Source organism: Amphimedon queenslandica, unplaced genomic scaffold (assembly GCF_000090795.2).
Source record: "Amphimedon queenslandica unplaced genomic scaffold, v1.1 AMPQUscaffold_13179, whole genome shotgun sequence".
NCBI classification, from domain to species: domain Eukaryota; kingdom Metazoa; phylum Porifera; class Demospongiae; order Haplosclerida; family Niphatidae; genus Amphimedon; species Amphimedon queenslandica.
In genome coordinates, this window is record NW_003546585.1 from 42 (window position 1) to 5695 (window position 5654).

The 5654-nt window shown below is 34.3% G+C and overlaps 1 long non-coding RNA gene across 1 annotated transcript; it reads left to right on the forward strand.

Moving 5' to 3' along the window:
* The first annotated feature begins 743 nt into the window (after window positions 1-743).
* LOC109584691 (uncharacterized) lies at window positions 744-1310 on the forward strand. The gene is made up of 3 exons (XR_002186131.1): window positions 744-834; window positions 986-1091; window positions 1146-1310. It is a non-coding gene; the product is annotated as an uncharacterized LOC109584691 (long non-coding RNA).
* Window positions 1311-5654: the final 4344 nt, after the last annotated feature.

Sequence of the window (5654 nt, forward strand, 5' to 3'; positions counted from 1 at the left end):
ATTTATGCATCATTAACAATGAACCTTGTTACTGGAGAGAGCAACCATTATCACGCCACAGACTGAAACAAAAAAACCACCAAAGTAAAGACTAATGTTTTTCCATCCCTAGAGAAGAGGAGAGATGAAAGAGAGAGGGAAAAAGAAATTGTGGGCTTTCATTTTTGATCATTTTAATATTTGAAGTTATACCTTGATCTCCCTGTATAGCAAAATACCCCAAGCTGAACCCCAAATTTTTATTACATTTTCTGATACATATTGTTGCCTTAAGCTATATAGAAATTTGAGCTGATTCTGACTTCAATTTTTCAAGTTATGAGGTTTAAAAGCCCCAGGTCCTGGAACAATAGCTCCTATATTACAGCCCTGTTTTTAGGTGACAATAAAATCACTCAATGATAGTGATATTGAGACAACTTGTAAACAAGGGCAGGTACTATTAGGTTAATTAGGTGAATTATGTTTATAGCATGTGTTAAGCATGTGCTCTTTGAGCTTTGACTTTAATTCATTATAAGCTCTTCAATAGAAGAGCTCCTTATATGGTTAAGATTTCATTGATAATGAATGAGAGTGTGTGTCTGTGTGCATGCAACAGTTTTTTGAAGTATTATAATGGAGTATAGTGTACATGTACTCACTGTATGGGTAGAGAATGTTATGAGATAGTGATGAGGTTAATTGTATTGTAGTGATGGCTTCTGTTACTAAACTGTGTCTGCCTTTTCCTTCTCTTCTCATCTTCCTTCACTATACACTACTTCCCTCCTCCTCCTCTCTCTTTTTATCTTCTTTCCTCTTTGTGTAGTTGAGGAATCCTTCCATGAACAGGTTAGCTATTAAAGATATTATAAATGCAATATGATATGCTTCTTAATTTTTATTGAATTTGTGCATGGACTCTGGTCATTTTTAATACTAAAAACAATCATTTTTGTTTTTTGGAAAGTGACAATGTTATCCATACTAATGTCTTTACTAGGTTGAAGAGTTAAAGTCATTTCATAAGAAGGAGGTTCATGAGTTACAGTCCAGACATGATAAGGAGCTGATGGAGATGCATTCAAGTTACCAGTCATCAATTGAAAGTGAATACATGAACCATCCTTTATCCTGTACTTGATAATATTTTAATTATTTAGAATTGAGACAAGAGATTTCTCACAAAAGGAGTTAATAGAGAAGTACTAATACTAGTTTCATTAGATCATTATCATTATTATTATTGTGGTATAATATTGTTTTATTTATCTTTTTATAACTTTTCTCTCTGTTTGATATAAGAACTGCAGATTATAGACATGTAATTCTTGTACTTTGTGTTTATTATTATTGGAAGATGTTAAACAACTCCATGCAGCCCTTACTACTCAAGCAGTAAAAATTGTTATTATAAGACAAAGGAAATGATGTGAATTAATCAAATTCCTTTCCTTCTCATGTTTTTCTTCTTCCCTTCTCTTCTGTTTTTCTCATTGCCATTCTCCTTCTTCCACTTACACATGTCGAGCACAATAGAAGCAACCCTTGACAAAGAACTTGGTGAGTATACAATATACAATTGTACATTTTACATGACACATGACTATTCATAGGCATCAATGATTTTCGTTTGGTTTGGGAAAAGGCAGGTGATCTTTCTGGACACTGGGACTCCATTGGCATTTTGTTAGGCCTCAGTCCTAACAAATTAGATGAGATTGAAGCAGAGGGTAAACCACCAAAAACATGTCTCAGAAAAGTTTTTGAGTGTTGGTTAAGAAAGGATTGTGATCAAAGTAGTGGTGCTCCTACATTACGAATGCTCTGCAATTGCATTAGAAGTAAAAGTGGAGGAGCAAACCCTGCCTTAGCTGATGAAATAGCAAAGGAATATCCTACAAGTAGTGAAAAGCAACCTTTGTCACCAGTGGACACTAACCCATCCTCTAGAGGTATCATAATTATTACATGCATAAATATAGATTTAGATCAATTTTTTGTTTATAGAAGTTACCCCAAATAGAGAATCGGTGACACCTCTTAATTCCCCTGATACTAAAGCCACATATGCTAGTGGAAACCCAACTACATTCCTTGACCTTTTAAGGCAGATTGAAGAGCTTCAAAGAATTTATGCTTCTAACATATATAAAACCAAAGAAGCATTTCTTTCTATAGAAGACAAAATTATTTCTCTTCCTAAAGTAATTGATTTTATTCAATACCACATCACCAATTTATTGAGTCCACGTTTTCATAAAGAACAGTTTATTGATAAATTACAAGATGAGTATGACAAAGTTAAATCAATGAATCAGTTATTCAGAGTACTGGGAAAACGTGCCTCCTGGTTTAATTTTGACTTTGTTGTCCTACTGGTTAAAGAATTTATAGCAGATAGAGAAGTGCAGCGAATGTGGTCAACTTATTCTAATTTGCTAAAAGATTATTTTAAAAATAACAATGGTCGAGCAGTTGAAGTCGTGAATGGTGTTGAGTTTGGTGTATCAGATGCTCCTGGTACTCAAGTCATGATAGCAAAAGTTGCCAATGATGATTATACTTTAAATGATTTACACTTCTTCCATAGTGCGATTGCTGATGCACTTGAAATTCCAGAATACAAATTCTATTTTTGTCATATTGATAATGGTTGTATGGAGTTAAAATACTCCGTTCCTGATTTCTTACATTCAATTCTTTTTCCACTTACCAATCAACAGTGTCGTTCATTGGCTGAGATTGGTATTATCAAATTGAGCTGTAATGAACATGTACATGAAATGAAACAGGTAAGTAATAAAAATTTTTAAGGTAAAAAATGCATTGATTATTTTTTAATCATATATAGTTACCAGAGAATGAGTTAAAGAAGCTCTCTCACTTTACTATTGGTAATTAAATAATAATCTACTGTATTTATTTTATCTTGTGTACAGATATTAATGATCCTTTATGGTATGAGAATACTAGTACTCCACTCATTGAAGCATGTTGGAGAGGATTAAAAGATGAAGTACAATGGTTAATAGATGAATCTGGCTCTCAAGAAAGAGGTACAAATGGTTGGAATCCACCATTAGCTGCTTCATATGGCGGCCATTTTGATGTTCTCAAGCTCCTCATTGATGTTTATCATTGCGATCCTTCACAAGGTGATGACGACGGTGTTATTAGTTTACACATGGCCTCATATAAAGGCCATCTCAATATTGCACAGTATCTAGTTAATGAATGTCACGTTGATCCAGACATAGCAGATAGCTCTTGTAACACAGGATTGCTTTATTCAGCACTGGGTGGTCACATTGACCTCGTGATTATGTTTTTAAAGAAGAAGTGTAACGTGTCTCAGGTGAATAGAGAAGGATCCACTTTATCATTATTAGCATGTAAGAGTGGAGAGGTAGCATTAGTTCATCAGCTTAAGCAGTTTAGTATTTTCTCAGAAGATGACATAGATTTTAATGGATGTGGAATAGTACATTATTGTGCTATGAGTGATAGTGTAGAGCTTCTAGAGTATCTTCAGAAAGATTGCAACATTAATTTAAGCAAAAGAGATCGTTTTGGTGCAACTCCACTTCATATAGCAAGCCAGTATGCTTCATCAGGTTTCATTATGAAAGCAGCTGATATATTTGGATATAAAGTATTACTAGAAGCTGATTATAGTGATTGCTCTTCTCTTCATTACTTATGCAGTGGATTGGTTGATAAATACTGCATTACAGAAGTGTATAATAAGCTCACTGCACCATGTGATATACCTTTAGTCAGCCGATTAGCTTCAACTAATAAACAAGTCAAAAAAGAATGGCAGAAATACATATCACTAAATATAAATGTTACCAAACAGCATAAAAGAGTGAGACTTTTGTCTACACTCCTCAAGAAGACAAGTGTTATTAATAATTTCAATATAAATTCTATTACTGCTACTGGTCAATCATTGGCTCATTTAGCATGTACTAGTGGTAGTATATTATTAGTGAAGGTATTAGATGAGTATTGTATTAATACAAGTTCATTAGATTATGAGGGTCGGTCTGCAGTACATTATGCTGCTTTATCAGGTTCACCTACTCTACTCAGTTATACTGTATCTGAGTATAGGTTGAATGCCAGTCAACCAGACTACAAAGGTGTAGTACCATTAGCATTAGCTTGTGTGTCAGGTAGTATCAATGCAGTAGAATATATTATGAATACTACTGACACTGACATTGATGTTGATATAACCTGTAATGAGGGTAAAACCCCTCTTCATTATTCATGTCGTCATGGTAACCTTGAGTTGAGTCAATACCTATGTGAAGTACAGGGTAGTGGTATTACTTTAGATGGAGCTGGTTACAGCATTGCAAGTGGTAATATAAAGCTGAACCAATACTTCATTGAGAATCATCACTTGCTTCTCACACCAGTGTCTTTTCTGAATGCTGTCAATAGTTCAAAGTTGCCATTAGTTAAATTATTAATAGATGAATACAAGCTAGACCCTCATGTAAAAGGTAAGGATGGTGAAGGTGCAGTTCATTTTGCAGCTCAAACTGGCGTTATTGATATCTTGGAATATTTAGTCAATGATTGCAGGTGTGATTTGAGTGAAAATGATAAAAAAAATATGAATATATTTCATTTAGCTGCAGCTGCTGGTCATTATTCAATTATTAAATATATTATTGATAGTTATCCACAATATACCAGTCTATTGCATTTGACTAGTGATAATAATGAAACACCACTTCATCTTGCCTGTGCTAGTGGTGTTGTACAACTAGTGACATTTCTAATTGATGAAATGAAATGTGATGACAGTACTGAAGACATAAATGGCTTCAATTGTATCACATGGGCCTGTTATTCTGGTAATCTTGATCTTTTAAAGTTATTAATAAAACAATATAAACATAATCCAAGAATATACAGCAAAGTATCATCGTTGGATGTTGCAGTGACGGAAGGACATGTTCATATACTGGAATGGCTCAGACAAGAGTATCATATCAATGTAGCCTCATTTAAGAATGGTGTATTACCTTTTTTGGCTGCACAATTCAACCATTTGCATTGTTTAAAGCAATTATTAAACAATTATTCATTTGATATTAATGCTACTACTCCTCTTAATGATACTCAACCTACACTCCTTCACCTAGCATGTCAGGAAGGACATGTTGCTATAGTTCTCTACCTCACTAGTCTTCCTCAGTGTGACCTATCAGTTAAAACTTCAAATGGATCGACAGTTCTTCATTTATCATGTAATAGTCGTTCTCTTCCTATACTCAAACATCTAGTGGAGGAGCATCAGTTGGATCTCACTATTAAAGATTACAATGGAATGGCTCCAGTTCATGTAGCCTGTGAAGAAGGATCATTGAGTATAGTCAAGTACATTATAGACCATTCACCATTATCTCTTGATATGACCGACTCTTTTGGACGTACTCCACTACTTATTGCAGCTTTCTTTAAAAACCTTCCTATCATTCGTTACCTCAACAGTAAAAACTGCAACATTTCTATACTGGACGATAAAGGGTTTAACGTAATACACATATCAGCAAAGGAAGGGGCTTTGGATATATTGAGGTTTTTCGTTGATGGTCGTTACTGTAATCCTGATATTACTGATGCTTCTGGTCATACTCCACTTTATCTAT